General features: G+C 36.4%; 1 protein-coding gene across 1 annotated transcript in view; it reads right to left on the reverse strand.

Moving 5' to 3' along the window:
- Positions 1–12,104, reverse strand: part of DMD (dystrophin) — a 2,084,073-nt gene that overhangs the window by 1,561,688 nt on the left and 510,281 nt on the right.

Below are 12,104 nucleotides of genomic sequence, written 5' to 3' on the forward strand. Positions count from 1 at the left end.
TACTATACGACACTTAAAGGCAAGACACTCTCAAGCTTCTGAGTTAATCAGGAATTTGGATATCTGAAGATCTGTACAAGCCTACTTAAATACAGACACCAGTAAATTGAGTACTCATTCATGAAAACCTGTTAGGTACCAATGCTGGCTACTTTTCACAATTGATCACTTTTCCTCATAAGAATTTCATAAATTGCAGCACTGTATTTTTCAAGATGGATACAACAAAATTTCCCAACCCTACATATTCTCAAAAATATAAGTGATGAGGTGTCTGAGTGGCACAGTCATATGGGTGAATGACTCTTGGTTTTGGCTCAGGCCCTGAGCTCAGGGTTGTGAGATTGAGCCCTAGGTCAGGCTCCTTGCTCAGTGCAGAATCTGCTTAAGTTTCTCTCTCCTCCCTCTGCCCTTCTCTACCCTCTCCCCCACACTCTCTCTCTCAAATAAATAAACAACAGTAACACTTCTCTGTGATGAGTTTGGTTTATTTTCCCTCCCCTGGAATATGCGTGGACTTGTGACCATGGAGCAAATTACACTATGTGACTTGCAAGATACAAAGGGTAATACAGCTTCCACATGGTGCTTTTTAGGTCACTTGTTCTTGGAACTCAGGCAACATTTTGTAAAAGACCACAAAGACACATGGAGAGGCCACATGTAGGTATTCCTGCCAACTGCTCTGGATGAAGTTCTAGCACTATCCACTGGACATTTGAGTGAAGAAGCCTTAGCAAGGACTCCAGCTTCTGCTACTGTCTTATTTCAACTACATGAGAAGCCACAAGCCCAGTTAACTCACAGAATCATGAGACATCATGGCAATAATGACTTATTTTTGTAAGCTCTTAAATTTTGAAGAGATTTGCTACATAGCAATAACTGGAGAGCAAGATAAGCACGACTATATTACACAGGTGAGTTAAGAGAGAAACATCTGTATCACACAGCAAGTAAGAAGATGAATCAGAATTTTAAGGATATTCTTATTACATCATGCTTCTTCAAAGATATGTTTTCTTTGCAAAAAGTATTAAAATAAATGTTTGACATTAATATTCCCTAAAAGGCCAAAAATAAGCTAACCAAGACATACTACTCAGGTCTACATGAAAAGTTCCAGTTTAGTAGTGATTACAAATAAGCCACTTGACCTTTTTAAAGATTGTTACCCAAAGAGATTAACTGAGATTCCATCCAATAATTCTTCCAACCCACCAAGCCCCATAAAATGTGATAAACATGAAGTAAATGGGGGACTTTCAGATACCCCCCCTTATTTTTTGCAGAAATTGACTTCACTTTTGTATCATTTCCAGCTGCACCTACAGAGCTATCTCTGGTAATCAAGAGACAGATGGGAAAAGTCAGTTTTCAGCACGGCTGGTTAAACTATCTATCATTTTCTCCAAAAACTGTGAGTATCCTTGCCAAAGGTAAAAATGGGAATTTCATTCTACACTTTTGGATTTAGTTTCTTTTTCAGCTGATATCATGATTTGTAACTATAATGTAAAATGCAAGAAAGTTCACATGCATTAATATATGTATTTCTTCACCCCTAAACACTTACTTAGTGCTTATTCAGTAAGAAGGTGAGTGAAGGCTTTTTTTTTTACATGCTCTATGTGTTATTTTAGCCACCATATAAAGTGGAAATTGACTCCATTTTAGAGATGAGAAAACTGAGTCATAGAGTGAAAGTGATATACTCAGGTCCCACAGAAAATTACTTAAAATAGTAGGGCTGGAGTTTGAACCAGATTAGCTTCCTCTCACCCTCCTGTTTTCAGCTCAAGAGAAGGCTCTACTAATACTTTTAGCTATAAAATGTCCCTCTAACTTTAAAATTTTCCATTATTTCTAAAAAATCTCAGGCCTTGTATCCTTTACAGTATTTGTAACAATTTATACTTAATTTTTTTAATTTGATTTTTTAAAACATTTTGGTCTCTTTTCTCATCTTTAAATTAAGTTTATGAAAGCAGGTAGCACTTCCATCTTACTCATTTAAAAAATTCAAGAGCTATAAGATTTCTACTATATAGTTTGTGCTCAATGCATACTGATTAAGTAAATAAGTACCATTAATATTAAGATGTCTGACTCAAAAATCTGACTCTAAATATAAGACTTTTGTATACCAGACACTGAAAAATTCAGAAATATTTCAGATAGTGTTATTTAGCCAGGTGGGTCTTTTCCCTCTTCTCATTTTATAGATTTAAAAAAATTGAAAGGTAAGAATGTATTTGTTCCAAGTAATATACCTATATTCCTTCTGAAGTCCACCCCTCCCCCATACACACACACACACAAACACACACACACAGACTTTCAAGATTTTGCTTGGTAATCTTCAGTGCATCGATTTTAGAGCTAAGCTCAAACCTGACAATCTGTTTCTAGGTCACTTGTTCAGTGACATCAGAAAGTATAAAGGCTTCCACGAAGCAGATCAATGGTGCTTTTAATCTAAGGATTTCTCCCCACTGACTGGCTTTGAACCCTGTCTGCCAATTCTTCTGTACAATCTTCGTGCCAGCTAAGTAAGGGACAAGTTGTATTGTGAGGGGCCAATGGCAGGGACAGAGTGAAGAGTCTCCTCTTCCCCTATCTTCTCCCTATGTAGAAACACTGGCCCTAAAACCACCTAAAAGTGCTTTTTTTTTTCTGCTTTAGAAGGAAGCATTGCTATATTCCACTTCACATGGTTCTAAGATTATTCCTCAGTATCTTTAGTGCTACAAAGCATATGCTTTTCTTTAGAGTCCTTTATCCTTTACATTATCTCATGGAGTTGCCAAACTCTACACAGGTTTCAATTTACAAGTTTGTTAATAAAGCAGTTTAGAACCCAGGCTATATCTTCGCATCAACCTGAATAAAATATAAGGTCCTCAGGTCGGAACACAAAAGTTCATTTAATGCCTGATGTACTTAAAGTAGTAAGCCTGATATTGGTGTCAGTTTTTGAGAAGCCACAATGTGCCTGGACCATGGAAGGGTCTTCGTACAATTCATCTTCCTTAACCCTCCTAACAGAGGTAATGAATTAGATATAATCACCATAACAACACATGGGGAGATAGGCCCAGAAAAGGCAAGAAACTTTTTCAAAGCCACATAGCTGGAAAGTGGCAGAGCTGGAATGTGAACTTCAATGTCTCTATTGCCAGATTCTGGGCTCCCTCCTCTTTGCTCAACTAGTACTTTCTTTCTCAAAAACTGGATGCTTCTTTGGGTAAATGTGGCTTCATTCCGAGGTTTCATCAATGAATGTTTCCCTGCTTTTGGAGTAGCAAATGCATATAGCTGTTTATCTCAACTACTTTCAGGGTATGAGTGAAATTTCTGGCCTAGGACATAAATTCCATCAGGCCTTGAGATAGTTAAACATAAACAGCTGGATACCTATACAATATCCATTTCCTTCTCTGCTCCCTAATAGAATCTGATTAGATTCAGGAATGACTGTGTTCTATTTGACCATGTGATTCAAAGACTGCTGAGTCCTGACTGGTCTAAGCCAATCCTGGCTGTATATTCTGCCTCCCCTTACTGGTTTAGACACAAGAGTGTCACTTAATCTTGTCCAACAAAACGTAAGGGAAAATATGCTAGAGAGTTTCTATGAAATACTTCTTCATTCTTAAAAGATGCACCATTTAGATTATGATTAAACGTGCATTAACCAATAGATGGTTCCAACAACTGGGCAGCTTCTGGGGAAAAGATTAAAATTCTTCTCAACTATGCAACTTGCACCAGTTTTTGCATAATCAAAGTTTAAAAAACAGAACTAAAAGAATCCATAGGAGAACCTTTTTAAAACATCCTTTCAAAAGCAGAGTCTTTTATAAATATGACCTCTCAGCTGTCAACAACAACAAAAAAAGCCATAAAACACAAGATTAAAGAATTCCCAACAACATAAAAAATAGTATTTTGAATGGAGAAAAACACCACAAATAAATTCAAAAGACAAGTAACGAACAGTGAAAATTATTTGTATTTCATGTCACAGATAATGGCTAATGTATTTAATATATATATATTTATATGTATTTAATATATATATTCCTGAAAACTGATCAGAAATATATTCCAACTGACAAAAAAATTGGGAAAAATGAAAATTTTCCAGAAAGAGAAAGCCTACTGGTTATTATGCACATGTAAAGATGCTCAGTCTCTCTCACAGTAAGGAAAACTGCAAATATTTGCAATTTTACGAGCATGTGTACACACACGTGGTGGCACAAACATGGTGGCAAGGGTGGGAAGGGCATTTAATTTTAATCGACTTTTATTCTCTTTATTTTTAAATCGTACTTCTCCATATCCTATTCTAAGAGTAAGTTAAACAAAAGTTGACATGTAAAACTTTTGATGACACTACTTTCCTCAATCATTCAACTCCTACAACATGATATTTAGTGTAAGGCTAGTCATTTTTATGCCAAAATCCCTGTGTAGATGTGAAGGAGTGTGCAAATTGGCATATATGGATGAAAGAGTGAAAGAGCAAGAGGCAAGAAGAAGGAGGAAGCAAACTGATTAAACAGTGTAATTTAAAGTCATGCTATAAAGATCTAGATGTAATGGGGAGCATAAAAAGAAGAGTCATACATAAAATTTGACAAGGTTCACCAGATCTGATAAAGTCTTTAAAGCCAGGCTAATAGACAGGAAGGAAAAGATGCTAGAAATAATCCACAATGGAAATGGGAAAAAATTAAGAGCCAATTAGGTATGAAAGAGGTCAGAAAGGAGTCACACATGGTTAGATGGCTTCAAGCCTGGGTAAGAATAAATGTCAGAAGAGACTCCTAGCCTCATGGGCAAAGATAAGGTCAGCTTTAAAATACTGAAGTTGAGGTTATGGTAAAACATCCATGTGTGGAAACTATCAGTTAGTAGGTAGATGAGATTGTAGAACTGGAACATTTCAGGGTTAGAGCTGAAGCTCTGAGAAATGCATATTACATCTAAACAGACACAAATATTTAGGGCATGAGCACTTTGTATGATGGGTGCTTTCCTTTCCTTAGTTTGTGATTATCTAAATGCATTTCTAGCTATATAAACAGTGTTACCACTGTATCTCCACCTAATCCTATACTTTATCATCTAAAATATTTAAAGATGTTTCTCCAGACTCTAACTATTTTGACGATATGGTTCAAAAATTGTTTTCCCCTTTGTTATTATAAGGGCTAATTTTAGTCTATGATAAAATTATTACTTTTGTAATGTTCACAGATTTTTTAATATAGAGGCTGCTTCTCTATAGTGTTTCTACATACTTTATGATTGGTACCGCTATCTGAAAAGTTCAACTGTCTATTTCATAAATGCAAAAATAATTATTTATTTGTCCTATTGCTGGTAGGAATATTGCTAGGAAGTTGATAGATATTGCTCATCAGACAATGAGAAAAAAAAGATTTATTTTTCTTTCCAAATTCTTTTCAGTATTTATAAATATTAAAAGACTAAGGAGAATGGTGATGATAAAGTAACAAACTCTCTGGCTGTGGGGAGTCTGGGAGTCTGGAATAGTGAGACATCAAAGCTGTACTACAAGTCATGACACTTGGTTTGAGTCCCAGTTCTGCCAGTTACTCACTGTTTAACCAAATCCTTTATCCCATTTAAATTTCTCCTACTTTAAAATGAGTTAATAAAATCATTCAACAGGTTCATTGTACCGATCAAATGAAATATGTAATCAAAAGCCTTTTAAAAATTGCAAATGTTAGGGGCGCCTGGGTGGCTCAGTCAGTTAAGTGGCTACCTACAGCTCAGGTTATGAACCCAGGGTCCTGGAATTGAGTCCTGCATGCGTCTCCCTCCCCGTACTGCCCCTCTCCCCTACTTGTGTGTGCTCTCTCTTCTGAAGAAATAAATAAATAAAATCTTTTTTAAAAGCTCTGAAAATGTTAGTAATATATGAGAGATGCCCTTTTTTTTGTTTGTGCCTCTTTTGCAAGAATTCCAGGAGTATGATTTCCTTTTGTTCTTAAAAAATTATAAGAGTACAAGCAAAGTGTGGGTAACTTTCCAAAGCCTGATTCCTTTACTTTATGAGCTATTAGACGCTATGCGGAGGTCACAATCTTTATTAAATGAATGTGGACATCTGGGACTTAAGCTGAGCAAGGTACAAAGAACAGTAAGGCCTTTATAGGCAGAAATATAGGTATGTCTTTCGCTGCTTGTTTTTTCTTTGTTTAGTTTTCTTCTATCCTGTTTTTGGCCTAAGAATGGTTTCACAATACTTCTGGAAGAAGGAAGAAGCTCATGCACAGCCAACAAAGGAGAAAGGGAACAATTTGATAATTTGTGGGATCTGGGAAAAGCCAGGTGATACCAGTTTTGATGTTAGCTTGCAGGTAATAGATGCCTTCCTCAGATTTTTATCCCATGGTATTAGACAGCAGGGGTTAGAAAACACCCTCCACCAAAGATGTCCCTGTCCTAACTCTGGGACTTGTGAATATGTTACATTACGTGGCAATGAAGAATTAAGGTTGCAAATGGAATTAAGTTTGCTTAGTAGTTGGCCTTAAAATAAGTAGACTTTCCTAGATTATCCAGATGGGCCCAAAGTAATTATGAAGTCTTAAAAGCAGAAGAGGAAGACAGAAAAGTAGATCAATGTCATATGCTATGACAAAGACTTACCTTGCCTTTGTTATGTTTGAAGATAAAAGAGGGTCATGAGTCAAGGAATGTGGGCAGCCTCTAAAAGTTGGAAAAAACGGGCAGCCTGGGTGGCTCAGTGGTTTAGCACCTGCCTTCGGCCCAGGGCGTGACCCTGGAGACCCGGGATCGAGTCCCGCATCGGGCTCCCTGCATGGAGCCTGCTTCTCCCTTTGCCTATGTCTCTGCCTCTCTCTCTCTCTGTGTGTGTCTCTCATGAATAAATAAATAATATCTTTAAAAAATAAATAAATAAATACAATAAAAGTTGGAAAAAAAAAGGAAATGGAATCTCCCCTGCAACCTCCAGAGGGAAGGCAGTCATACTAACACCTTGATTTTAGCCCAGTGAGACCCATGTTGAGATTCTAAACTATTAAGATAATAAATTTGCTGTATTTTTAAGCCACTAAATTTGTGGGTATTTGTTACATCAGCAAGAAGAAGCCAATATACAGACTCATTATCACTTAGTAGGATGGGTTAATCCAAGGGAAATATGCTTTTGTCCATGTGAACATAAACTATTCAGTGTAGGTTTTTTAAAGGGCCTCAGTACAGGTAGCCCCTCACTTTCATTCTCTCATGAATCCACTTCCATCAGCAATATCCTCCAAAAACCACACACTCCACTGGAATTGTATTCATACAGTGTGAGTATTAGCTAGAATAAACATGTAACTTATTAGCCCAATTGGGAGTTTTCAAAGTGAATGGAGGTGTTACTGGCAATTCCACTGTGATAACTCCTACATATCAGGACTTCCCAGGGGACCCTATCTCACTGACATTTCACTGGTTAATTTCCAATGTTACTTGAACTATCAGCAATACTTAATGCTGTTAAATAATGACCTCTCCCTGAAATATCTTCTTCTCCTGGCTTCTGGAATATCATACCCTTCTCCTTTATCCTCTCTTTTTTCTGTCCATCCTTTGCTGTGTCCTTCACATCTTTAAGTACTGGTATCTCTTATCTACCTGTACTTTTTCCTAGGTGATCTCATCCAGATGAATGGATATAAATACTATCTATATTGCTAATGACTTCCAAATCATCCTGAATGCTGATCTGAGAAACACAAATTTATGTATATTCAAGTCTCATGAGCAACTCAAGATTAACATGTCAATGTAATACATCACATCAACAAAAGGAAAAACAAAAATCCCATGATCATCTCCAAAAATGCAGAAAAAGAAACATGTGACAAAATTCAACATCCATTTGTGATAATAACTCTCAACCTGGTGCACATAGAGGGGACATACCTCAACATAATAAAGGCCATCTATGACAAGTCAATAGCTAACATCATACTTAATGGTGAAATCTGATAGCTTTTCCTCTAAGATCAGGAACAAGACAAGGATGTCTACTCTCCCCACTTTTATTCACTACAGTGTTGGAAGTCCTAGCCAGAGGAATTAGGCAAGTAAAAATATAATAAAATCCAATGAAACAGAAAAGAAAAAATAAAACTGTCACCATCATACCTTATTCCCCACCCAGCAGCCATGTTGAAATAATGTATTTATGTTACTCCTCCAATAGCCTTCCATCTCACTGGTAATAAAAACCAAGTCCTCACAGTTACTTAGTAAGTCCTATGTGGTCTGCTCTACCATTGGGCTCAGGCACTATCTCCCAGCACTGTGTCCCTTACTCATACCTTTATTTGAGTAGTTAAAGTATCCCCATAGCTCAAGGTTATTGTACCATCTGTGCTTCCTCCTCGGAGGTTTGTCTTCCCCTAGAGATACACACCTCTTTTCAGTCTTTATTAAAAATCTACTTTCTCTGACTATCCCAAATGCCACACACTGCATATTCTATGTTCCTCTTTTATGAATTGACTTTGCATGTCTTATTAATGTATATTAGATCGGTATGAGACCAAAGAGTATGATGCCACATATTTAAGTCTCAATGACTACTGAGTAATATTCTCAATTACATAACAAAAGGGGACAAGAAATGGATTTGTGGGCAATGAAACAACATTCCCTGCAGGACACCCTAGGTTTAAGAAATCAGTAGACATCTAGGTATAGATATGTATAAAGAGTTGAAAATGAGTTAGAATTGTGGCTATAACTCAAAAGATATTAGAAGTAGGTAAAAACACAGATAACAACAGTCATCTGCATACAGCTTCAAGCTGGGAGATTCAATCATATCAATAACAGAGAGAGTATAATATATGGCTCAAGGGATCTTTCATGAGGCTCTTATGCAAAGGAAGTTAGAAGAGGAGAAAGAGCGCAGCCCTGGTGGCTTAGCAGTTTAGCACCACCTTCGGCCCAGGGTGTGATCCTAGAGACCTGGGATGAGTCCCACATCGGGCTCCCAGCAGGGAGCCTGCTTCTCCCTCTGCCTGTCTGTCAGTCTCTCTCTCTCTCTCTCTAATAAATAAATTAAAAAACTTAAAAAAAAAGAGGAGAAAGAGCCAGATAATGAAAGAGACACACAACAAAGATAGGGAAGAACCTGATGAGTCTAGAGGTTAGGAGACAAGTTATTTCAATTATGATGGAAAGCCTGAAAACTGAAAAGATGACATTTGATTTGGTGATGAAGTATAATTATTGGTGGACTAAATGAATGAATTAAACATAGACTATTCTACAGAAGTGATAAATGAAAGAGTCACATAACAGTATATTAACTAGACAAAGTGGATTGATGTGTTTAAGCAGAGGTGACATGCAACCAGTTATAAGTGCCTAGAGGTGTTTTAAACAGGGTGAAGCTCCAGGAAAGAAAAAGAAATTTAAGATGAAAAATATACTGGGTATTTTTTTATATAAAATTAGGAGTAGAATGAGATGCATGATCAAAGTCATAAAAATAGGAATTAAGTAAAACCATAAAAAATGTCCTCCATCCAAGGATGGACGGCAATAAATTCATACAATGAGGGAAAGCTAAGGATTAATACCAGATAGTATTTCTTCTTGGAAAATTATGAGAAAAACTCATTTATACATAGGAATCCTGACGTAGTTCAGACTGCTTTACCACAACAGGTTTATAAACTACTGAGAGTATAAATCAGATTTTTCAAGTTAGGACAGATGGGGATAACTGATATTTCTAATATATTGGGAACTTTTAAGATAATTCACAAATTTTATGTTTCCCAGAGGGACAGTCACCCACATACCTCACTGTCCTATTATGGAAAACTTCACCCCCTTTGTAGACCACCAAGTAAACCACTTGAATGAAACTCTCTAATGGAATTCAGTCTGGCCCATCTGGAGTTCATTTGAAGTGGATCAGATACAACCTGTAGGGGGCAATATAGGCTCAGCCCCTCTGAGAAGCACTTCAGAAAAGATTTTTCTTACTATATCATTAAGATACAAACTTAACTACATATAACATCATCTTCTGATGTGATTCCTTGAGAAAACAGGAAGAATATATCATTCTTCATCAATTATAATTCATGTTTCTTCTTTTTTTTCATGTTTCTTCTTTTCTAAAGGACACCATTAGTTTTATTTTCATGGCTTATACTAAATAAAACAGGTAAGTGAATTTGTTGAGTATTTTTATTTTATGATACATTATGTATTTTGTAGTATTTATACAAAGGTATAATGAACAAATAGAGTCTAGCAAAATTAAATCCCCTTATAATTACTTCATTAAGGAGTCATACCTGAGCAATGCCTTAATGAGGTGGTAATGAGGTAAAAATGTGCTGCCAGGATAGGCACTGGAGAAAACTTTCTGGAAAAGGCAGCTCAATAAAGTGATAATGAAGGGGAAAAAATTCATCTCTGTTTTGGCTCATGCTCCTTTATTTTAGGACGCACCTCTATTCTTTAAGTCTTGGAGGTTTCAATGGGAGGATGGTGATAAAAAGAGTCAAGAAAGTCAGGTAGTCACAAGGGTGAAAGGGAGGAAGAAGAGAAAGAAAAGGGCAGATATACTGAAACTTCAATTGGTAATAAAAATAGCATCTCCCACCTCTCCAAGTTGTTGTACGGATTTCCTTAGTTCATGTAATGTGCACACTTGGCATAGAGCAACACTCGGTAATGAGTGGCCAGACTACTTTTATTTACTGATAATGAGAAAATTGATTAAGTTTCTTGCTCAAAATTATACAAGTAACCTTTGCAAAAACATGGATGGGAATTTAACTGATGATGAGGCTGAGTCACACAAATGTTCTCACCCAGTTTCCTTTGTTCAAGCTTTGCCAGAAAACTAGCCAAGGATAGAGGGCATAACTATGCTCTGAAATACGCTTCCCTGGGGGAATCGTTGAGTACTAAGAATTTTCAGCCTTATGCATAAATTAACTATGCCAAATAATCACTACTTAAATACAACCACTATTTCAAAAAATCAGTGAGCCTCTAAACATGTATACTTTTTCACCATAGAGCATCAGGCCTATAATTTCTAAATTCCCATTCATAATGTGGTTTTGACAAAAGTCACTTCCTTAAGAACTTTCCAAATTGCTCTATTACACAAAATAGTTTTCTTCTAAAAAATTCTAGCAAATCTCACAAGTCAAGAATATTTCATTTCTATGCTCTAACATATACCGTGTTATAATTTCTTGTATTTCTAGGTTTCCTACAATACTACAATAATGGAAAACTCCACAGAGAAGATTCCTTACGTGGAAAGTATTAAATGGTGCATAGAATCTGACCTGGTTAGGAAGTGACTGACTTTCTTGTACACATAGTACGAGCATGTTATATACATGTTAAAATTAGCAAAATTAAAATGTATCATATGAAAGAGCTTAGTTATATTTTCCTTTCTTCTTTTAGGTGACACAGGGACAGAGGAAGAGGGTGAGAAAGAATCTTAAGCAGGCTCCATGCCCAGCACCAAGTCAAAAGCGGGCTCAATCTCACAACCCTGGGATCATGACCTGAGCTGAAACCAAGAGTCAGATGCTTAACTGACTAAGCCACCTAGGCACTCCTGAAGTTATATTTTTCTTAAATAGAATATAAGTACATTTTATAGAATGAAATATAATAAGGACATCTATATATAGTGTATATATCCTTTAGGTTTCAGAAATCTATAAAAAACTCCCCAAATAGTGTGACTAGTAAATTTCATCCATTTTCCCGTTCTTTTAAAAATTACATAAATCAACCTCTAATGATGTTTTTGTAGAACCATTGGTAGCCTTTATAAAAGAGAACATTACAGGTAATTACATAACAAAAGCACATACCACTATTATAAGAATCCCCATTCATGAAGAATCAACCTGTGTTAAACCTAGAGAAGTCTCAATAACAAAACTGCATCATGTGAGAACATTTAATACAACTGGGAACAATGAAACAGCTCCTGATGAAGGAGGAAAAAAGGCACTGCAAAATTCAAATGAAAGCCATGT

Source organism: Canis lupus, chromosome X, assembly GCF_011100685.1.
Source record: "Canis lupus familiaris isolate Mischka breed German Shepherd chromosome X, alternate assembly UU_Cfam_GSD_1.0, whole genome shotgun sequence".
Classification (NCBI taxonomy): Eukaryota; Metazoa; Chordata; class Mammalia; order Carnivora; family Canidae; genus Canis; species Canis lupus.